This window comes from Corythoichthys intestinalis, chromosome 8 (assembly GCF_030265065.1).
Source record: "Corythoichthys intestinalis isolate RoL2023-P3 chromosome 8, ASM3026506v1, whole genome shotgun sequence".
In the NCBI taxonomy this organism is placed as follows: Eukaryota; Metazoa; Chordata; class Actinopteri; order Syngnathiformes; family Syngnathidae; genus Corythoichthys; species Corythoichthys intestinalis.
In genome coordinates, this window is record NC_080402.1 from 19380124 (window position 1) to 19404981 (window position 24858).

The window sequence follows — 24858 nt, forward strand, 5'->3', positions numbered from 1 at the left end:
CATAAATGGAGTTTGTGAAAAAAATTGCCGGATGACACTTAATTAAATATCATAAGCATTCATTAATGCCCATGACAGTGTCATATAATAATTACGACAGTCTTGTGACAGTCTTATGACATTGCTGTCAAATAAAGTGCTATCTATTAACCCAAATACTGTAAATCAACAAATAAGCCGCAGGATTCAAAATCAGGGAAAAAAGTAGCGTCTTATAGTCCAAAAATTATGGTAAATGCTTTCTTAACAGATAAATCGAGAGCATGACAAGTTGCGATGCCTAGTTTCTCCCAAGACTATAACAACAATAACATCAACAAAAACAATTAAACGAATTGTTACTCTTGAAGTAACTAGCTGTTAGTGCTAGTGGCTAATGTTAGCAATCAGACTTCACTGTTTTATCCTCTCTATCTTCTTTGCTGTTTCACAGTACTGAATCCTACTGAAGTATGGCATTCTTATGCAATCAGATGACATCTGGTGTGATAAAGCCCATAGTGAAGGTTCAACTTGGAGGTTTCTGCACAACATCTGACAAATTATCCTTGAACATTTTTAGTCAGCTGGTACCAGTGTTGTTTTCGTCAATAATGACTATAACGAAAATATTTCTTCAACGAACAGTTTTTCATGACAACGACGAGACGATAACGAGCTAAAAACGTGTTTTGGGTGACTAAAACATAACGAGATGAATGCCAGTTTTTGTCTGATGAGACGAGATCGAGACGAAAATGTGCAATAGATTCCGTCACATGTTCACAATGTGTGACATTTTATGTTGAAAGAGATACTGTAGTACCTTTTCTCGTAGGCACCGTCTAACTGTTTGCATTACTCTAACACACTTAATATAATCAATCAGGGAATTGTATCGTTTCGCGTAGTTACTGTTTGACTGTTTGTATTACTCTAACACACCTAATATAAAATAAATAGCACTTATACCATAGTTTAAGGTAAACAAGCAGAATATAGGGCATAAGAACTAAACAATGCCTCCTTATCATGGAAGCCCAGCGCGTGCATCATACAACTAACTGAGCAAGATTGACGCTGACAAGCCCACGTCTGCACCACCAAGTCTCGCAATCAGTTCCCCCGGGCAGTCCAGAACAAATGGCGGGACGCTCAGTCCCAACACAAGAACACAGCCTGATATCCAACTGATAACATGACTGACAAAATCCACAACCCTTGTTGCCCGGACAACAGTAACTCCCAAATCCTCCTGTCCAATCCACAAACAGACAATAATCCTAAACACACTCTTGTTCCTGCCCACGGCCCGCCCCAGAGCCTTCAAACGACTGAATGTTTAATTAATCGTTGTAATTTTTCTCGGGAACCTTTTGTTGACGTGTGATATGGTGACCTTGGAGCGAGTTTGCCTCCTCACCTGAGTCTGTGTCTGTTTCACCTTTCTGCTTGATTGCTGTCGACCAGCATAAATTGTCACCTTGTTCTCGGTGAGCCGTCTTTAAACCTTTCAAAATGGAGTCAGTACAAAGGGTTAAGACTAAGGTGAATGCGCGGAGTTTGGCCTTCTGGCCGGATTGCCGGAGTTTCGCCGGGTCAGACCGTTGGATCTGCGCCAGCGCGGGTCCCGCGGTTCTGCTGGCATGATTCCGGCGATCTGGCTGAAAGGTCAGATTCATTCAATGTGTAGTGAATTTGCATCGTAGCAGTGTCTGGTTGTGTCACTCATGTGACATGCTGTGCTCCCCCGCCTCGACTCACATGTCTGTCCTCTCCAGTTTCCTAGCTTACACACACATTAAGATTTGTTTTGTTATCTTGGCACGAGAGAATATGCAATGTTCCTTTAGCCATTAAAGGTCTGTGCTGAGTGACAATCACACACTAAATTTAACTCGTAGCGTTAGCATAGCATTTGCGGTGGCTTCACGCTATTGCAAATGGCGATCGAGCGTCCTCTTAAAGTCTCGAACAACTTTTTTCCCACATACAGTTTGTGGCGTCCAAGTGGGTATAATTAATAACATACTGTTTTTCTGCTGAGTGTGTACTATCACCAAGTTGGCATTGTCCTTCTAGATAGACGCTACAAGATGTGCTCGTCTGTCAATGTTAATTTGAAATTGTTGGAAACCTTTATTAATTTATTTTTGGAGTCATTTTTAAAAAAAAAATTTACAGACGAAAACATTTTTAGTAAACGTCGACTAAAACTAGACAAAATTAGTCTTGAGTTTTCGTCAACAAAAACTAGACGAAGACAAACACATTTTGAGATGACTAAAATACGATTAAAACTAATAAATATTATGGTCCAAAAGACTAAGACTAAAACAAAATTTAAAATGGCTGCCATAAACAACACTGGCTGGTACGTTTGGTGATTGGAATTTTGAGGCAGTTTTTAGCTATTTGGGTGAATCACTTGCTTTGTAGACCATTAAATGCAGATGAAGGTGGACCGTTTTGATTCTGGCTCAAAAGAAAACTAAGCTCTAGTGACAGTCAATGACTCACTGAGGTTTTTCAGATCACTGAATTCTTTCAAACAATCTAATATTTTTCATCCACTTGACAAATCCCATTCCTTTGCACTGAATTCCAAAGTTTCTCTGATAAAGTAAAACCACATGTGGCTCTGGCTTATCTTTGGCATTCTGACAATGGCAGAGTCTGACCAGCCAACATTTAAGTGTAAATGTTAAAGTCAATACTGTGAAAGTTAACATAAACACACACACACACGAGGACATGAGCACTAAAACACGTGTTAAAACGAGGTAGTTGGAAATAAGCTCGTCACTTGGTCTAGCTCTTCCGGTGGCATCACAAAGGCCTTCTTAGCCTGGGATTAATTTTTAGTAATTTCGGAAAAATTTAGGAAGGCATTTTGAAAAATAAAAACTGATGATAGTGATTTTAATAGTTGTATCTGAGCTGTGAAAATTGATGATAGTGATTTTAATACCATAATTTTCGGATTATATGAATCCTGTGGTTTATAGTCCAGTGCGGCTTATTTGTTAATTTATTTGGGTTAATAAGTAACACTTTGACAACGGTGTCATAAGACTGCCATAAGACCATCACAATTATGAAATGATACTGTCATTGGCATTAATGAATGCTCATGATAGATGTCATTAAGTGTCATCGGGCAAATAATGTCACTAACTTTATTAAAGTCTAGCTCGGATCGTTTACATCCATTCAAAAGTGTGATAATTTGCCGGATGGCACAAAATGACATCTGTCAAAAGCATTCATTAATGCTCATGGCTCGGCCTGTCGCAATAACACATTTTAGTAGGTGATATAGGTCTTATAAATTATTGCCGATATGCGATATTATTGCACGTTTAAAATTTTTTTTTTTAACCTATTCAACAACGAATATAGTGACAATACATCCCAAAAAAGTACCTATTCAAATGCAATAAATATTCTTAAATAAAACATAAACTATATTAAAATGAATTAAATATATAAAAAAAAAAACAAGGTGCATTTTGAATCATTTTAAAACTAGTTAAGTGCAGAATATGAAATAGGTGAAAAACCCAATGTCATTTTGTTGTCTGCCAATTAGAGCCTATTAAAAGTTTTAATTTGATCCAAAAATGACAGTTATCTTGTCCTGCAAAGTGCGCATGCATGAAATTTGTAGCCAAATTATTATCATTTATTAAATCATATTATAGTTGCCAATCAGATTTTTCATAATGGGTGTCGTTTTAAATTTATACTTAGTGCATTATCTAAATTATATGCGATTGCCTCCAGAAATGTGAACACGATGTGCTTTTATTTTGAAATCTTACCCGGAAGTGCGTTTTCTAAGCCACTAACCGTAGGCTTTACACCCAGTAACAAAAAAAACAAAAAAAAAACAGTGCATTTCGCTTTCGTCAAGCATGTGTTGTCAGTAAGACATTTTTTTCTTTTGCTCGCATTGCTTGCAAATTCTTCAATCCAGCGAGTTTTCATGTATGAAGTGTCACCTATTAAACCGCAATTTTGCGTTGTGGAGAAAACTGTTTTATAGCAGGTTAAAGTGGTTAGTACATTATCTTATTTGCCTTAGCCTCAATGTAGCAATGCGTTTTACAATGCTTAATATAGAAGTGTTTCCTTTTTTGTATGTCTGAATTTTAATTCTACGGCGTGTTGATAGCCAATAAACATCTTTGAAAGCTACTGGAGTCTCACAAGCAATCAACACGTGTGCCGTGCCGAGTGCATGCAGCACACTCACACACAAATGCACGCACGCCCGCAGCGATAAATCGTAGCCAGGAAAATTACCGCCCTCATTTTTATTTACCGTGCGATAATTTGACTTATTGCATATCGCGACAGGTTTAGGCATGGCAGTGTCATGTCATAAGTATGATGGTCTTATGTGTTACCAACTAACATAACTGGCAATTAATGAAACAACTGGAACAGTAACTGAAGACATAATTAGCACAGAACATGAATTTTGATTGTTATTTACCGTATTGGCCCGAATATAAGACGTCCCTGATTATAAGACGACCCCCTCTTTTTCAAGACTCAAGTTTGAAAAAAGACTTTTTGAACACCAAATTAATTTTTATACAGAAAATAATGACAGTACATCTGAAACAAATAATCATAGCAATATATTTGAGAGAAAAAGCATGTTATTTTGCCTCATTCAAATCTTAATGTCTGAAAATTTAAATATGTAAACTAAAGTGCAATCACATTCGTAAATGAATGGTTTCTGGTTTTTGAAATGTAAATAAACCAATCTATTGTGATAAAACAAAAAAATTGCAATAACTGCATTAACTATCAAAGTGAAGTCTAACTGTAACTGTAGTCTTGAAACAAATCTGAATCAGGAAAAACATTGCAATAAAATAATGCAAACATGACAGGACATCGCTTCAATGATATCTGGCGCCATCTAGCGTCATGAATGGGGAGAGTAGCTGAGATCTATCATAACAGACGATCGCTTCAATGATATCTGGCGTCATCTAGCGTCGTGATTGGGTATAATGTCTAGACCGCGAATATAAGACTTTTTCAATCTTATATCAATGCAAAAAACACCGTCTTATATTCGGGCCAATACGGTATATCTGAAGCACTGCAATAAATGCTAGGAGGCATGTTGGAAGACAACAGTGTTGACAGCAGGTGGGAGCAGAGGTTGACTGTCTCCCCCAAGGGATCAGTGATGGCCAAATGAAGCTTATTTGAAGCAATGAAGCTTTGCAGCCATTGGTTCAAAGCTGGTGGCTGATGGTGATTCATTTGGTCTTATGACAGTCTTATGATGCCGCTGTCAAATAAAGGGTTACAGGTTGATATCTATTGTAGTAAATTTCCCATAATACACTGATAACAGCTGCGGCTTATAGACCGGTATGGCTTATAGTCCGAAAATTACAGTAGTTATACCTGAGCTGTGAAAATAGAAGAAAAAAGGGTACATAGTCGTCGTCATTTTTTAGTGCTTTCAAAAAGGTAAAATGGTTGGGCACATTGTTTTATGTCTTTTCTTTTCTGGACAGGAAGTGACTGTAGCAAACCACGAAACAGTGAAATGTCAATGCAACTTAGAAGTGTCTGACTCCATGTTCAAACATTTGCAAGAGGTGGAGGTCTTTTGGAAATAGCACTAAATGTTCAAGGAATGACGTTTTTCCTGGAATAAAAAAAAAATCCCTATTCTGTTCGAGACTAGTTGGATGCCATTGAGTCAGGTTTTCCAAACTGAACACACCCATTCATAAACCAAAACCATTTAAAAAATGGGTATGTATTTCCATCCATCCATTTTCTGCACTGCTTGCCTTACCAGAGTCATGGGTGAGCTAGGCCTATCCCAGGAGACACTGGGCAAGAGGAAAGGGGTACACCCTAGTCCTGTTGCCAGGCAATGGAGAGCGACCACAAATAACCACCACAAATTCATATTCACACCTACGGGCAATTGAGAGCCTTACATTAACATACCGGGAATGTTTTTGGAAGGGGCAGTACTCGGAGAAAACCCACACAAGGAGAGGGAAAACATAAAATCACACAGGAAGCCAAGATTTGAACATCAAAACAGTGAGACTGATGTGCCAATCACGAGTCTAGTCAGCTGCCTGTGCATTCGTCATCTCAAATCCATGACCAAGCCAGACAGTGTACTCATACCCACAAATTTACATAAGTGGAGGGCACACGATCAAGGAGGTAAAATCTCTTCATTGCCAGACCTGTCTCTGTACACACAGAATGTTGTTTCCTTGTTTCTTTTGTGACTCCTAATGAATCATCCTCATGATCAAAAAAACTAATAAATTGGTCACCACGAAGTCTTTAACATTTCAAGTAATATAAAACTGTGGTGAAGTTCTAGTTCCATTGGGGTGACAGCAGAATCTGCCTGCGAGTAACACAGGAAGTCGATGCTTTAGTCTCGCCTGCCCTGACCTGTGACCTGCTCCGACCTCTCGCAAGGAACGTGACAAAGCATGCAGACATCGAGACTGTCTTAAGAAACACAAAACAGATTCAGCTAGGAGACTCCTACTGATCCAGAGGCATCTATGTATATGGGCAACTGCCAGCACTGACGGCTTTGCTTTGAATTTTTCGAGAAATTTCTGCTTACTCTGCTTCTGACAACTCCCTTCTTGTTATTATTCTGAACATAAGACGGAGAACCCTACTGCAGATCAAAGAGATGAGAAAGAGCAGGGACAAACCCTAATAAATCCTTTTACAACAATATAATAAGGGCAACACTTAGACTCAATCCATCCAACAATAAGCACTTTTCCTCTTTAAGGTTGTCTTTGGGTGAAGACCAGACTAAATACTTGACTGTTTTCTAGTCGATCACAGGGCACAAAGAGAGCCGGAAAATCATTCACTCTCAGTCTTTTGCAAACACAATCATTGAGTGGGAACCACCGTTACTGTAGGTTAAACTTAGAATGTGTACAGTGAACGCCCATCTACTTGAATTTACCAATGGAGAATTCACTTGGATTTTTAATTTAGAAGCTAAGTAACAACTACTGTAATTTTCTGACTATAGGCCACTACTTTTTTCCCTCATTTTGAATCCTGTGGTTTATAGTCCAGTGTGGCCTATTTGTTGATTTATTGGGTAAATAGGTAACACTTCATTTGACAGTGGCATCATAAAACTGCCATAAGACAGTCAAAATTATGACCAGTGTTGGGCACGTTACTTTAAAAAAGTAATTAGTTATAGTTACTCACTACTTCTTCCAAAAAATAAGTGAAGGTAACTGAATTACTCTATAGTAAAGTAACTAGTTACCAGGGAGAGTAACTATTTCCGTTTTTTTAAAAAGAAGTTGTTGTATGTCAAAGAATTTGAAATTTTCTGAGCAGTATTCGAGTCATTTGAACAGAGAAGAACAGACAGGTAGTTGTGTTTATAGACCCTACTCACCAACGTCACAGAATGAAGTGTCGCAGTATCCGGCCGCTATATTGTCCGTCTTTGTTTATCCGTATTCTCAATGGTTTCAATTTGTCGTGCAATTTATAGTGCAATTCATGGAAGCCCCGGTGCTTTCAGATGCTGTAAACTCATTGGATGCGTTGCATAAAAGGCGTTATGTGGAAAAGCGTCAGTCTATCCATTCGCCAGATCCATATTTGATGCCTAAATCGATATTTTTCGACCCACTGTCTTCGCCCTCTGCCTGACATCTGCTACCCTGATATCTACAACTATCTTGTCCACACAAAATCAGCCTATTCTCACGACAGTTTGAAAACCTTTAAGAGCAGCACTCTAAGCAACATTGTCCAGTGTAACCCTTTACTTCCAATTTTCTAAAATGGCGACAATCAATTAAAAAAAAAAAGTTGACTGCGATGGCCGACGCTTCAAGGTTAGGTGGATATTGGACTATTTCTTCAATAAAACACGCAACAACTGTGTCTGCCTCATTTGCAAAGAGACAGTCGCTGTTTTCAAAAAATTCGACGTGACGCGATAATATTACCGAACAAGACACGCTGACATGTACGACAACATTACAGGGAAGATACGCAGCGAGAAATTATAGCAACTTGAAGCTAGTTTAATTTCACAGCAGCAGTATTTTGCAAGAGCCCGAGTGTCGAAAGAGAACGCCACAAAGACGAGACTGTTGAAATTATGAATTAAAAAAAAATAATAAAGCAAATGTGACACACAGAAGGGCTTGCTAAAATTTGTTTAAATATATTGTTCTATGTAAATCAGCCAAGGTAGCCCCCCGCATTTTTACCACACCAAATCTAGCCCCCTTTGCAAAAGGTTTGGACACACCTGTTTAACTGATGATCCGTAGACGAGGCCAGCTTCTTTCACTTGGTACCAGCTAAATATTATTCAAAATGTAATGATGGTGGAAGAAATAAGCATCTTAAATTTGAAATTGTATGTTGTCGGCGATTAGCCTCGCAATTATATTAATTGTGGTTGTCAGCCCAAAACCCTCAAAATATATATTAAATGCATCTTACCAGATATAAAATGACTACTACATAGTCTGTGGTAATCGTTTGGTGCCCAGTTTTCTCGTCGAATTGCAGCAGTCCATCTCGCTCTCCTCTCCGGGTCTCTCGAAATACGGTAGAACTTCAAGTCTCTCCGTCTATCTTCTCTGTTATTGCAACCAACCGCCACACACGCCTTCACCATTTTGATTATTAATGTTAACGAGCAGAAAAACACGCCATAATAGGAGGAATTTACGTAGCGGTAATGCGTCAACACGACGAGTAGACGGACAATATGGCGCGGAGGCGTGGTTGTGACGTCATGTGAGTAGGGTCTATAGAACCATGTTATATTTATTGCACTTCACCAGCAACAGATTTATCCTACACTTGAAGTGCAAGAAAAATAAACAGATTTGAATTGCTTACCACAGATGTCGACAAAAGCTTTGCCCCGGGACATAAATTACACTTCACATGCACATTCTTTCCTTTAATTTCGACCAACATGAAATAGTGTTTATATCTCCACCTCGTAAAGGATAAATTTTCCTCTGAATGCTCTGCCATCATATCCCTTTATCACCCTCTATCACCTTCAATTCCAATCATTCCCGATAATTTTTCCCGATCATATACATTTTGGCAATGCATTAAGAAAAAAATGAATAAAACTTGGACAAATATATACATTCAACATACAGTACATAAGTACTGTATTTGTTTAATTTGTTTGTTTGTTTCATTTGTATTTGACAATAAATCCTCAAGATGGCATTTACATTATTAACATTCTTTATGTGAGAGGGATCCACGGATAAAAAGACTTGTAATTCTTAAAGGATAAATGTGACTTTTTATATTGTGACTAAATATTGCCATCTAGTGTATTTGTTGAGCTTTCAGTAAATGATACTGTAGCCATTTAAGTTCTGCCCATATGCATGATGGGAAGTGCAACCATGACTGTGCGTAGTGGTACCAATTGATATATCTTCTCTGCGTTGGGAAATAACATAGGGTGTTAAGAAAAAGATCAATTACTATCTTTTTTCCCCACGTTGCTTCCCACAATATTTCTAATCGTAGGGAGAGGGATTGTAAGGCCTTAGCCAATTAAAACAAGGCTCCAAAGGCTGCCAAAATTCACTCTACTCATTTTACGCTGCCTTAAAGCTCCATATATAGGTAAAATGGCGCCATTACAGATTGAATGCGACAATACGTGAGTGGGTCGTGCAGCGCATGTGTTAATTGCGTTAAATATTTTAACGTGCTAAATAAAAAAAATAAAAAAATTACCGCCATTAACAGGATAAATTTGATAATCCTACCTTAAGCCTAAACTAAAGACTCTGGATGAGTGTAACATATTATGTCTGTAACGTTAAATACAATTAGAAAACAATTTAATTAAAAAGTATATATATATTAAAAAAAGGCATGTCCGATATTTTTTTGCCGATTCCGATACTTTGAAAATGACGTGATCGGACCCGATCGATCGGCATCCCGATCGATCTCTTTTTTTCATGGAACCTGCAGATGCATGTGTTGACTTGCATCCATCATTTTTTTTTTTTTTCAAAAAGAAATGTCAAAATCCTGAATTAGTCTCAAAATCATGAAATTTTAGGTGTATCAAATGTGATACATTTGGCAATATAGTTGAGTCTTGAAAAAGAGGGGGTCGTCTTATAATCAGGGCCGTCTTATATTCGGGCCAATACGGTATATAAAAAGTATTTTCATCCAAAAGACTAAGACGGAAATTAAAATGGCTGCCAAAAACAACACCGTGACAGGTGAACAAGTTAATTAGAAATAGGTGAATGTCTTGATTCGGTATAAAAGGAGCATCCCCATAAGGCTCAGATGGGTTGAGGTTCATAGCTTTGTGAACAACTGCGTGAGCAAAACAACGGTAACACACCATCGAAAATTGCAATGAATTTCGACATTGCATCATCTAATGTCCATATAATATAACCAAAAGATAAGAAGACCTGGAGAAATTTCTTTGCATAATTGACTAGACAGAAATTAACATTGAATGTACGTGACACTTTATATTCAGTTCCAGATTTATTGGAATTCAGTTCAGAGCTAATTAATGCAATTTCAAATAAACCTATTCAGATTCAGCATTTGAACGCAGTAATTGTAAGTAAACAATACAATTTAAAAAGATTCACTTTCAGTCTTTCTATATTTTATTTTTTATTTTTCTAATTCAGCTCTTTTATTTAGCATTTCAAATTCAAATGGACATATTTCAGATCCAGCTTCTGGTGGCAAAAATTCAATATATCCCTTTGATGTGTTTCTAATTTCCTGAATGGAATGTAAAACAGATTTTTTTTTTTTTTAAATGAAATCTTTACAAGCTTAATCAATCTTTACAAGCTTAACATATGTTTTTAAATTTGAGTTTATTATCATTTTTTAAAAGACTCTAAACATAGTTAAAATAATTACACATGTTAGTAATCTTCAATGTTAATCAATGTTAACAAACCTTTTTCTGGTAATTTTCCTCAGTGTATCAACAATTAACTGTCTCTCAGCTGATCTGACAAATCCCAGCATGAAAGTAGACATCATTCTGATAATAAATCATTACTCAGGTGACAGCGTTCACCTACTAAACCAGAGAAGGACATGACGCAAACAATAAAGATGCTTTGTGCATACAGAAATTAAACTGTTCCAGTAAGGGTTTTGGAATGCATTCCTGATCAAACTGACAAATATATGGACATATATTTGCGTGCTTGCCATACTTTTCAGGTCAATTTCAATAAACATTGACTAAGAGACAGGGTACTTGATGACTACAGCCTGACTTGGACATTTTAAATGTTTGCCTTTATGAATGGCTGACCCAAATCCTGTTGACAGGAATCTAAGGAATTCCGCATAACAAGCCTAACACAAATAAACAGCAGGAATAAAGTAGGTATCCAGCTTTCTCGGAGTATGGTGTGGAACGAACAACATGATGAATGGGAAAAATCTAATATTTTTGAAGTATTATAATAGTTGGCAATTGTTCATTAAATACAGTATGTTTTCATCAGATTCTGGCACATATACACTCACCGGCCACTTTATTAGGTACACCATGCTAGTAATGAGTTGGACCCCTTTTGCCTTCAGAACTGCCTCAATTCTTCGTGGCATAGATTCAACAAGGTGCTGGAAGCATTCCTCAGAGAGTTTGGTCCATATTGACATGATGGCATCACACAGTTGGTGCAGATTTGTCGGCTGCACATCCATGATGCGAATCTCCTGTTCCACAACATCCCAAAGATGCTCTATTGGATTGAGATCTGGTGACTGTGGAGGCCATTTGAGTACAGTGAACTCATTGTCATGTTCAAGATACCAGTCTGAGATGATTCCAGCTTTATGACATGGCGCATTATCATGCTGAAAGTAGCCATCAGAAGTTGGGTACATTGTGGTCATAAAGGGATGGACATGGTCAGCAACAATACTCAGGTAAGCTGTGGCGTTCCAACAATGCACAATTGGTACCAAGGGGCCCAAGGAGTGCCAAGAAAATATTTCCCACACCATTAAACCACCACCACCAGCCTGAACCGTTGATACAAGGAAGGATAGATCCATGCTTTCATGTTGTTGACGCCAAATTCTGACCCTACCGCAGCAGAAACCGAGACTCATCAGACCAGGCAACGTTTTTCCAATCTTCTATTGTCCAATTTCGATGAGCTTGTGCAAATTGTAGCCTCAGTTTCCTGTTCTTAGCTGAAAGGAGTGGCCTTCTGCTGCTGTAGCCCATCTGCCTCAAAGTTCGACGTACTGTGCGTTCAGCGATGCTCTTCTGCCTACCTTGTTGTAATGGGTGGTTATTTGAGTCACTGTTGCCTTTCTATCAGCTCGAACCAGTCTGGCCATTCTCCTCTGACCTCTGGCATCAACAAGGCATTTCCGCCCACAGAACTGCCGCTCACTGGATATTTTTTCTTTTTCGGACCATTCTCTGTAAACCCTAGAGATGGTTGTGCGTGAAAATCCCAGTAGATCAGCAGTTTCTGAAATACTCAGACCAGCCCTTCTGGCACAAACAACCATGCCCCGTTCAAAGTCACTCAAATCACCTTTCTTCCCCATACTGATGCTCGGTTTGAACTGCAGGAGATTGTCTTAAACCATGTCTACATGCCTAAATGCACTGAGTTACCGCCATGTGATTGGCTGATTAGAAATTAAATGTTAACGAGCAGTTGGACAGGTGTACCTACTAAGTGGCCAGTGAGTGTATAGTACACACCTTAAAAGGAAATAGCAAGCATGTCATAAAACCGTAGCAGACTTTATTGAGACAATTAACAACATATTATTTGCTGTTTTCCAATTTTAAAACAACTTCTCTGATCACATCTGGGTGCCATTTATCATAGACACACATCTTAATAATCCAGTTGTGTATTTTTTGGACTATAGGTTGCACTGGTCGCACACTGGATGTGTTTTTTTCCTCATTGCACGATGGGTTTCCATTCAAAATCAATGTCATTGTGCATTGAAGCGGGCGACACACATCAGCTGCGATGTGATGTCGCCAGTTCGACCAGATAGGTCGCACCCTGCTATATCGCTAGTTCAAATTTCGCAGAGAAAATGACTGAATTGATATTTCTGTGACAGATTTCAGTGATGACAAGGATGTAGCCAATCAAATACGTTTTGTCATTCACGTGATTCAGTTGCCGGGGCCGGCTCGGAACCTTCCGAAACATCCAGTCAACAAAAGTCGAAAGAAAGAAAGAAAAAAATAGGACCATGGGAATAGTCAAAATATTAGGAGATAAAAGTCGTCATAGTATGAGATGAAGTGATACATTGTAATATTACGAAAGAAAAGTAATAATACGAGATTAATTTTGTACTTTTGTGGTGGCGGTACCTCTACTTATGAACATCTCTACAAATATAATTTTCAGGTTAGGACACGTCCAAACAAGAAAATATTGCCTTTGTTCAGAAAGAAATTTCAGGTTACGAGAGGCAAAAACTGTATACCATAATTTTCAGACTATAAGGCGCACACCTGAATATAAGCCGCCTCACCAAATTTGACACGAAAACAGCATTTGTTCATAAAGAAGCCACACTGGACTATAAACCGCAGCTGTCCTCACTGTATTAATGGATATTTACACCAAAAGATATTAGCCGGTAACACTTTATTTGACAGCAGCATCGTAAGACTCATAAGACCAAATAAACCACCGCGAAGCTTTGAACCAATTGGCTGCAAAGCTTCATTGCTTCAAGAAGCTTCATTTGGCCATAGACATGTGCCGGTTACCGGTTTCACGGTTTACCGTGGTGTGAAAACGTCGCGGTTTCAAAACCACTAAAATTTTCCGTCATACCTTAGTACAGTATTCGCTATTTTTCATGTGCCAAAATGCAGCCGAAGTGGCTTGGTGCGGCACCGCTCACCCCTTCCCGTTTGTTGCCGTGAGTGTCACTAAACAGCCAGCAAACCCAAAAACAAATCCTCCAAACACAAGGCGTACTTTTCTTCAATTTATTGAGCTCTCAAATCGTGGTGAAATATACAAATAAATTAATTTAAAACGCTGTACAATTGTATTTTTCCACGTGTGATTAGGTTCAACAGGATAGAAGTAGCTCCATTAAAAAGTTCGCCAAAAACAAAACACACATTTTCCTTTCAAATTCAATATACAAAGTAACTAAAACTTACAAAGACGAATGTTAGCCTAGGCTAAACTCGGAGAGCAGCTTCTTTTATGTCTCACAGCCGCTGAGTGAGAGAAAAGCTTGAATGCAGGGGGGGAAAGGAAAAGAACCGCGTCAAAGATCGCTAATTGAGAGAGGAGGTCTCACTCCTCACTTTCTTTTTTTTTTTTTTTTTTTAATTTTTTTTTAGATGAAACCTTTCCTCAACAATATTTACATTTTAACTAATTTATAAAACTAACTTATACATTTTTAACTAACTTATTAACTTATGAATTCTTTGTTCTTTTTAACACAAAGGCATGGCATCATGTAGACTAGAGTTGACACAGTGGCTGAAAATGGCGAAACTTCACTTGAGCTTCCCCCCTCAAAAAAAAGTCATACAGTATATATTTTTAATTTTATTTAGAAGTGTTTTTACTTTTTATAGCAATTATTTTGTTCTTACTCTAATATTGAGCAACTTGAGCTGTGGCTGTGGGTATAGTCTAGGTTCTATTTATTTTAATTTCATATAATATTTGTTATTTTTTGTTAATTTATTTATTTTCACATTATATTCATGTTCCAATTTGCAAATATGTTTTGAAAAAATCCTGTTCAATGGATTTTTTTTTTTTTTTTTTAAAACCCATACATCTCAAAATTTTGGAGCTATAATTGCAATACCGTGATACCGTGAAACCGCGGTATTTTTGCTCACGGTTATCGTACCGTGAAAATCTCATACCGGCACATGCCTATTTGGCCATCACTGCTCCCTTGGGGGAGACAGTCAACCTCTGCTGCCTCTGGCTGTCAACACTGTTGTCGTCCAACATGCCTCTTAGCATGCATTCCAGCGCTACAGATATAAATAACAATCAAAATTTCAGGGGTTCAACAATTCATGTTATTTGCTAATTATTTCTTCAGTTACTGTTCCAATTGTTTCATTAATTACTGGTAATGGTATTTGGTAACACTTTATTTGACAGTGGTGCCATAAGATTGTCATAAGACCATCATTCTTATGACATGACACTGCCCTGAGCATTAATGAATGCTGATGACAGACGTCATTTTGTTTCATGTGGCAAATTATCTCACATTTGAGTGGATGTAAAAGATCCGAGCTGGATATAAATGGAGTTAGTGACATAGTTTGCTGCATGACACTTAATGACATCTGTCATAAACGTTCATTAATGCCCAAGATAATGTCATGTCATAATTATGACGCACTTATGACAGTCTTATGACGCCACTACCAAATAAAGTGTTACCTATTAACCCAAATAAATCAACAAATAAGCCATACTGGACTATAAACTGTAGGATTCAAAATGAAGGGAAAAAGAGCGTTTTATAGTCCAAAAATTACGGTAATACGTAAGATACGTATGTAATTCCTGCTTTTAAATGCCATAAGATCCTGCTACCATATTGGTCATAATCTTTCCCATCATGCTTCAGTAATAGGATTCTGCTCTCCTATTGGCCTATTGTTGATGATGTTTCAACTTGGGTGTCGCTCTGTGATGATGTACACAGGCGCGACAGTGTTGTTGATATAGCGGCCGTGTGTCGACGTGTCTCATGAAGAGGTTTTTTTTAAGCCCAAACATGGATCACTACATTAGAGCACAGGTCACCTTGCGTTTTTGTGTCACAAAGAGTGAGATGGCGATAGGCACCTTCGATCTCATGAAAGAGGACATTGCCTCACTCGAAAGGTTAGATTTTTTTTTTCCTTTTTCCTTTGCTACTTACAGGTATTAACGGTTGGGTTAGGTATGTGTAATGATTCAAATGTGTTTGGCTGTTTGTTTTATACCAGTTTTACCCCGATTATAAAATGTAATGAGGCGTTTCAGTAGTGCTTGGAACGGATTAGGGCATTTACATGGAAAATGCGTCTCTACTTACGGAATTTTCCAGAACCAATTAATGTGGTAAGTAGAGGTACCACCCTATTACGAGATTAAGGTTGTAATCTTACGAGAATTAAATCATATATTGAAAAATTAAAGGATTAAAATCATACTATTGCAAGATTAAAGTCGTTTTGTTGCTTATTTTAACATTACGTGAACTGGAAGTTGTTTGATTTTACGGGCTGATTCTTTTACCAATGTAAGGTTTTTAACAACACAAAACTAGTTTATGCATAATATTAGGAGTGAGAAAAGTAGTAAAATTATGAGATTAAAGTCGTTATATAATTCATACTGTGATCCTTTGTTTTTCTCGGTTAATAGGAACCAGAACCTGCCGCGATAAGTGAAAGACTGCGAAGTCATGCCCCCCCAAAAAAGAGATTTTTTGTTTTATGTATTTATTCAGATTTAGCATTTGAAAGAGATACAAATAAGACATGTTTAATTAAAAATAAATTACAAATAATTTAAAAAACATATCGATACATATATTTTAATAAATTGTTTCTAAGCACTTAAAATGTAATAATAATGATAAGTTTTAAACATGTTACTGTCCCCCCAAATTATTTTTAAACAAGAATAAAGCAGAAAAATGCTTGTCTTTATTAAATGCTTCACTGAGTGAGTCAGATCAAACTGCTCACTTACACACTATGAGTTGCCACAGCAACTGTTTAAAAACTTAAACGATGATTGACGCATGCGGCGCTTTGAAGTTTCGGCTTCCAGGCATCTCTTGCCAGATCAAACCTTCACGCCTATGCACTGTGCACTGCCTGACCAAAAAAAGGAGCAGGAGAGAGAGACTATGTGATTGAATTGGGACTGCTCATCTGTATATATTTATTAATTTTTTTAATTGAAAAATTCCACGATGGACTGAGGGCACGAAGTTTGAAGCGCGAAGTAGCGAGGGATCATTGTATTGACTTCATGTGAACCGGAAGTTATTCGGGGTACACAGAGACTTCAACTTTTGCTGATGTAATGGTTGCTGTGACCACAAAACAGCATTTGGCAACGGGTGTAGAGTTAGCGATGCAATGTCACGCGACAAAATGCATCCGGGCTGAATGCAGCTTATGTTGCATTTTATCAGAGAACAAGAACAAACATTGTATGCTATAGTAATAAGAATAAAATTGAGAACAACAGGTTAAAAAGTAGATAGTGCAACATATTAACAGTTAATCAAGTAACAAATAGCTGGAACAACACCAAGCTGTCAGTGTGAAAAATAAGCGCGATTTATTGGAAAATCGATACAGTTAGTATTTTTAATTGCTGTTTGGGAGTGATTTTTTTTTCAGGAACAGGAGTCGTCCTTGTCCTCCTGCTCTTTATTGGTCCCTTGAGGACGATTGCTCAACTTCTGTACATGTAGGAAAACCAATACCGTCCAGCTGGAGATTGGCAGCAATGACTGATCCACCATATGCCTGGCAGATTTTACTCTTTTTTTTTTTTTTACCTTTTGTTGGTTTGCCCAGTTACCTCAATTTTCTCAGTGAAGTAGGAAGATATTAAGAGTGAAAAGGAAGCAATAAACAAGTCAACTAAGGAGAATGGATGGATGAAAAATACAGACTTGATGGTTCAGCAGTTTAATACTGTATAAAGTAGGTCAATGTTACAGTATGCTCTCTCAGGTATAAATATGATAATTAGCAAAATGTGTCGACTAACGTTTTGGATAGAGGATAGCCCAGGGCAAAAATCCAATATTTATTCTCTACGCCACCTAAAGTTGGGCATACATGGAGCAAAGTCTTGCTGAATAATTAGAGTAGTCAAGTCTTGGCTCTCTGTCACTTAGTTGCAAATTTAACCGTTTTATTACTTTTGTTGACTTTTAAAACCAATTTGTCGAAAAAAGGCATTAAAATGCAACCGTTAGTGTTGTTCTTACAATGTTGGTGTGTGAGGGTGAAACAGACAAAAGTTTAGATGGTTTAGGGTTTGAAACTGATCCTATTTTCAGCCATATTGAATAAAAAAATCTTAGTCCTGTGCTTGTAATACAAATAACTTAAAGACAACACAGACTGAAAGGAGAAGCTGCTGTTTATGTGGTGTTATCCGCTCACAGGTTTTGAACTTGATCCTTTCAACTGTCATGCATCAGACCGAAGTGGCCTTACTTGCTCAAATTTCTGTGTATGCCTATTAGAAGGGGCCACTCAATCGGATCATATGACACTTATGCGAATCCAACAGACGATTCGTTAAAGAAAATAAGTCTCAGCAGTTTAGTCTTGGTTAATGTTCCAATTAAATTGGAGAATGCAGGGAACACACATAAGAAAATGTCACATAAAAATCAATAACTGTATTCTACATCACCTTGGGAAGTATACAAAAAATTTCCAAAGTGCTTTTTACAAGAGGGCTGAGGCTTTCATATCACTACCCGTAATTTTTGGACTATAAGGCGCACTTGACTATAAGCCGCCACCCACCAAATTTGACACGAAAATGGCATTTGTTCATAGACCAGCTGCACTGCACTATAAGCCGAAGCTGACCTATGTATTACGGGATATTTACACTGAAAGACGTTAACCGGTAAAACTTTATTTGACATTGGCAAGCATTGAACCAATTGGCTGCAAAGCTTCATTTCTTAAAGAAGCTTCATCTGGCCATCAATGCTCCCCTGGGGGAGACCATCAAGCTCTACTCCCACCTGCTGTCAACACTGTTGTCATCCAACATGCCTCCTAGCATGCATTGCAGCACTACAGATGTAAATAACAATCAAACTAATTATTTCTTTAGTTACTGTTCCAGTTGTTTCATTAATTGGTAGCTATGGTATTTGATAAGACTTTATTTGACAGTGGAATGCTTATGACAGATGTCATTTTCTGTCATCTGGCAAATTACCTTATTTTTAAGCCGCCACCCAGCAAATTTGGCACAAAAACGGCATTTGTTCAAAGATAAGCCGCACTGTACTATAAGCCGCAGCTGTCCTCATTGTATTTTGGGATATTTACACCAAAAGATATTAACCGATACCACTTTAAGACCAAATGAACCACCATGAAACGTTGAACCAATTGGCTGCAACGCTTCGTTGCTTTAAGAAGCTTCATTTGGCCATCACTACTCCATTGGGGAGACAGTCAACCTCTGCTGCCACCTCCTGTTAGCACTGTTGTTGTCCAACATGCCTCCAAGCATGCATTGCAGCACTACAGATGTAAACAAACTAATTATTTCTTCAGTTACTGTTCCAGTTGTTTCATTAATTGCTAGTTATGGTATTTGGTAACACTTCACTTGACAGTGGCGCCATAACACTGCCATTGGACAATCATAATTATGACATGACACTGCCATGAACATTATTGAATTCTTATGACAGATGTCATTTTGTGTCATCCAGCAAATTACCTTACTTTTAAGCCGCCACCCACCAAGTTTGGCACGAAAACGGCATTTGTTCATAGATAAGCCGCACTGTACCATAAGCCGCAGCGGTCCTCACTGTATTATGGGATATTTACACCAAAAGATATTAACAGATAACACTTTGACCAAATGAACCACCATGAAGCGTTGAACAAATTGACTGCAAAGCTTCATTGCTTCAAGAAGCTTCATTTGGCCATCACTACTCCCTTGGGGGAGAGAGTCAACCTCTGCTGCCACCTCCTATTAACACTGTTGTTGTCCAACATGCCTCCTAGCATATATTAGCAGCACTACAGATGTAAATATCAAAATTCATGTTCTGTGCTAATTATTTCTTTAGTTACTGTTGTAGTTGTTTCATTAATTTTTAGTTATGGTATTTGGTAACACTTCATTTGACAATGGCGCCACAAGACTGTCATTAGACAGTCATAATTATGACATGACACTGTCATGAGTGTTAATGAATGCTTATAGATGTCATTTCGTGTTATCCGGCAAATGATCTTACTTTTGAATGGATGTAAAAGATCCGAGTTGGACATTATTGGAGTTAGTGACATAATTTGCCAGATGATACTTAATGACATCTGTCATACACATTCATTAATGTCCATGATAGTTTCATGTCATAATTATGACGGTCTTATGGCAGTCTTATGATGCCGCCGGAAAATAAAGTGTTACCTATTAATCAAATAAATCAACAAATAAGCCGCACTGGACTATAAGCCGCAGGATTCAAAATTAGGGAAAAAAGTAGCGGCTTATGGTTCGGAAATCACGGTATATGTTTGGAGAGACAATGAGAGTCAAGATGTTTTTTTTTTCCTTCAAAAAAGACTAGCCACACTTAGTGTTAAATGACCCTGACCTCATGCACACATCCACAAAGACATCGGGCTGTCAAAGTGTCACTTCACCAATGTGCTAACGCTAAGCGCTCCAGTGCTTGTATTATGACCACCAATAAGGAGGTAAAAGGGGAGGTCAGCCTGGACATGGAGGGTGACACTCAGCAAGTGGTCTTGTGTTCATTCATTGGGGGGACAATGAGGGTTACACTCTCAGAGTGACCATAAGGTGAAAGGTCGGTGGCAACACAACTTAAAGGCATGGCGGAAGACGCATTAAGTGGCTGCTCTGTCTACAGAGTGATTGTGCTGCAGGGTGATGGAGGTCTTCATTGGAATGAGCTCGCAGCAATGTCAGTCTTGGCTTTGAATATACATTGGATGGACAGACGACGGGGACTGACGAATAGACAGACAGATAGGGACGGAAAGATGAAGAAACAGACAGACAGATAAATAGATATTTCCCCTTGGCACATCCTTTGAAATTCTGAGAACTGAGTTTAAAAAACATTCTACAAGCCTGAACGCATTCATGCTTGGTTTCTCAGAAGCACCAAACTTGCGCATACCTTTATAAACCTTGCTTTGTGCACTGGCATGCTGAAATACAGTTAGATAAGTGACTTTCGCAAACTGTTCCCAAAAAGTAGGAAGAATAGAATTGTTCAGAATGTATTGGTAAAGGTATACAGTGGACACAGTACACCTCTATATACGAAGTTAATTCGTTCCAGGACGTTGTTTGTACATCGAAATGGTTGTATTTCGAGCAGGATTTTCCCATAAGAATACATTATACAGTCATGGACGAAATTATTGGCACCCCTGGATTTTTTTCCCCAGAAAATACACAATTTCTCCCAGACATTAAGGTATTTACAAATGTTTTCAGTATGAATGTGTTTATTTTTTGGATTTGCATTGGAAAAACAGAAAAAAACCCTGAAAAGAAAAGCCAAAATGTACACAATTTACCACAGAATGCAAAAAAAAAAAAAAAATGGCCTGGACAAAACGGTTAGCACTTGGAACCCATGTTGATTTCTCTCACAAGAAAATCCGCCGTGCGTCCATCCGGGAAAACAAAGAAACTGACGGTGTCAAAAATCGTCATATTTCGAGCATGTTGTCGGATGTAGAAACAAATGGTGAGTCAAATTTTTCATCGGATGTTGAAAAGATCATGTGTTGAAGCGATTGTATGTCAAGCTGCCAATGTATTAGGTTCTCTTGGGACTCCAAGCAAGAAACCTCTGAGGCCCAACCACACCCGTGCAGGCTGCAAAAAATTGGGTCGTTTCTTAAGTAAGTAATCAAGTAAAGTAAGTAAGTAATAGGGTTGGGCATCGGCCAACGAGCATCGATGGGAACCGGTTCTAACACTCTGATGCTCCCGGAATTGTTTGAATTTTTAAATTTCGATTCCTTGTTTCGATGCCCTGACCGCCGAGCGGAAAAAAATTGCTCGAGTTTAAAGACTAATATTTATATACAAGTTATAATTAGCCCTGTGAGAAGTTCATTTAATTAAAAAAACGTCAAGAAGTAAAGACTTTAATATAAGCTGTGCAATTTTTTGGACCCTGCATTTTTTTTTTTTGGACCGTGCCTCTTAAAAGGAATCTGAATCGGGAATCGTTCGGAACCCGAATCGAAACGTGGAATCCGAATCGGAACCGGAATCGTTCAATTTCAAACGATGCCCAACCCTAGTAAGTAAACAATGTATAAGGCCACATCCAAAAAAATGAAGAAAATGAATATTTAAAAAACATTTGAACAGAAAACCATTTTATAGTATAAATCAACAAAGTCAAATGAAATAAGCTTAGACATTTAAATTTACACATTTAAGTATCGTTTTCATTGGGCATCCAATGACAGAGTCAAGTGTGGGTTGCTCAGATAGGGTGGAGCCCCACAAGGTAGGAATTGTTACTGTGGCGTCATTTCAAATGGCCAATTCTTACCCAGTTTTCTGTGGAGTATATTTCAGCAACCCTCGGGACCCCTTTATCGGGCAACTACCTGGCTGGCCTGTCCGCTAGACCCACCTTTGGTTTTGAGTTCCGCACTGATTTGTACAATATGCCATGCAATATAGAAAAATTCATGACAATATTGTGATTACGAATACAGCTTAATAAAAAATACCAACAAAGAGCTAGAGGATTAACAAAAAAATCCCCAAATGAGTCGGTAAATTAATTGGAAAAAAAAAAAAAGCCATGGAGCCATGTGAGACCCTCTAAAGGCAACAGACACAGGAAATGAAGGCCCACTGAAGAGTAAACAAGCAACATACCATGAGATCAGGCACCCCGAGAGGCAGTTAAGTCACCAGAGATGAAGCCGCTTTAATGGTGCACTAAAAAAATGTTGTTAGTACCCATCTGGAAAAGATTCAAACGGAATGTGACTGTTTTACATCTAATGACCAGTGACGAACCATCACGCCATCATCTAGCCGTGCATCCTTTTCTCAGTCATCCACAAATTCATTTTTTATGATTTTAGGCTATTTATTGCATTCTCGCTTAGTTTTGTCTTTTAGGTTTGTCTTATAAAATAGCTTATAAGGTTGGGTTTTTAATAATGTATGTATTTATTAGTGTTGCACCGATACCATTTTTTAGCCCCGATATCGATACCTGGCTGTGCAGTATCGGCCGATACCGATACCATACCGATACCACCCCGTATATATATATATATATATATATATATATATATATATACATACATATATATTTTTTTTCCCAAAGAGCTACATAATTGGATGTGAAATCATTGCTATCAAGGCTTTGTCAGGCTGTTGCTTACCTTTGCAAAATAGGAAAAAGACTAGTGCAAAGTGAATAGTCTACTAAACCCTAGTAGACAATAGTTGAATAAACCTTTGGCTCTCGAAGGCCAAAATAGTGCTACATTTGTGAAATTAATAAAACATGTATAATGCTAGCCCAACAGTAAGAAAGTAAAAATAAATTCATAATAATAAACTCTGAATGAAGTGAATAAACTTTTTTTTAAACCTCTCTAAGGCCAAACAGTGCAACTTTCATGAAATTATTGTCACATTCTGCTGCTGGTTAGATTGTGTTTTGTTGCTGGGCTGGTCGTGGGGCGTTCCTGACGTCACACCTGAATCCGATGCAGGCTCATCAGCGGAGCATTTAAGCACGGGTGATCTCAAAGATATTTGCCTTGCTGATCGCCATTTGACATCTCACACTATAGTCTCGCTACATTTGCTTGTTACACCCCTGCATTGGTTTTTTTCTGTTAGTGTGCTGCTCTCGTTTGCAATCTCTACCATGCGCAGGTATTTGAGTATTTTTATTTTGGCTTTTTGACTCGCTGCCCATCGTCTTAGTTAACCTTCGAGTTTGTAGTATTGAGCTCTGTCGACCTGCTGTCACGGACTCCTTTTGTTATTTCTTCTATCCCGCGATTGCGTGTTATTTTTTGTTTGCAATCATTAAACCCTTGTACGTATCCCCCGCTTGTTGTCTGCTTCGAGTTCCAACCTTGTTTCCTCATTTGCGGACGCTATCTAATATAAGTAATAATAATTGACCACAGCATCCCGTCTCTCTATTAGCCTCCTTTTTTTCGGGAGGGGGGAGTCCCTTATTTATATTTCTGAAAGGTGGCAACCCTACTTTGGAAACAGTTCCCAAATTACTGCGGCATTTCTTTCAGTAAAACACAAAAGTAAAGTAGACATTGTGAACTGACCAGAGATTGTTGCTCCGGTCCAGCGCCCTTCCTCTGGATAGCAGTCCCGCTCTTGCAGGCTCAAACTCGTTGTGTTCGTTCACAATTCGTCTTCAAATGTTTTATCAGGTTCGAGGTATTGAAATTGGCCGATTTAACTCCACATCTCGAAACTTTCAGGCCGCAAATCTTGCATGCAGCCATTAATTTTAATCAACGGGATTTCTATTTTGAAATACTTCCCGACCACCGCCATTTCTCCTGGTTTGTTTTTCCTCCATATGAAAAAGCGGCCTTCTCATTGGTTAGGAGTGGCTATTTGCCCGCTCTCATTGGTCTGGAGCAGGCCAATAGCGATAGCTGCTTGGTGTTCACGTGTCATCACACAACACAGAGACAGAGTGTAGTGAGCGCTAGAAGGAAAAAAAGGCTGCGGTTAAATGTTATAATCAGGGGTGCACATAAGTGGTCCGCATGCGTACTGGACGTATACAAACGCGCTGGCCCTCAACGGCTTCCATACGCTTTTGCGTACCGATGGCTGACCACTGTATTTGCGGCAGACACGAGATAATCACTTCTCAAAATGTCGAAGGCAGGCCCCACTGAGTAATTATTTCCGTGTTCCCCCACCCCCGTCAAAGGACAGACAGACGACAGAGACATCACCGGAGCTACCGAAAAAATGACTTTTGCTGAAAAGTGGCTGC

General features: G+C 38.4%; 1 protein-coding gene across 3 annotated transcripts in view; it reads right to left on the bottom strand.

Moving 5' to 3' along the window:
• Nucleotides 1–24858, bottom strand: part of dlc1 (DLC1 Rho GTPase activating protein) — a 216692-nt gene that overhangs the window by 74570 nt on the left and 117264 nt on the right. The gene's annotated exons all lie outside the window — the stretch shown is intronic.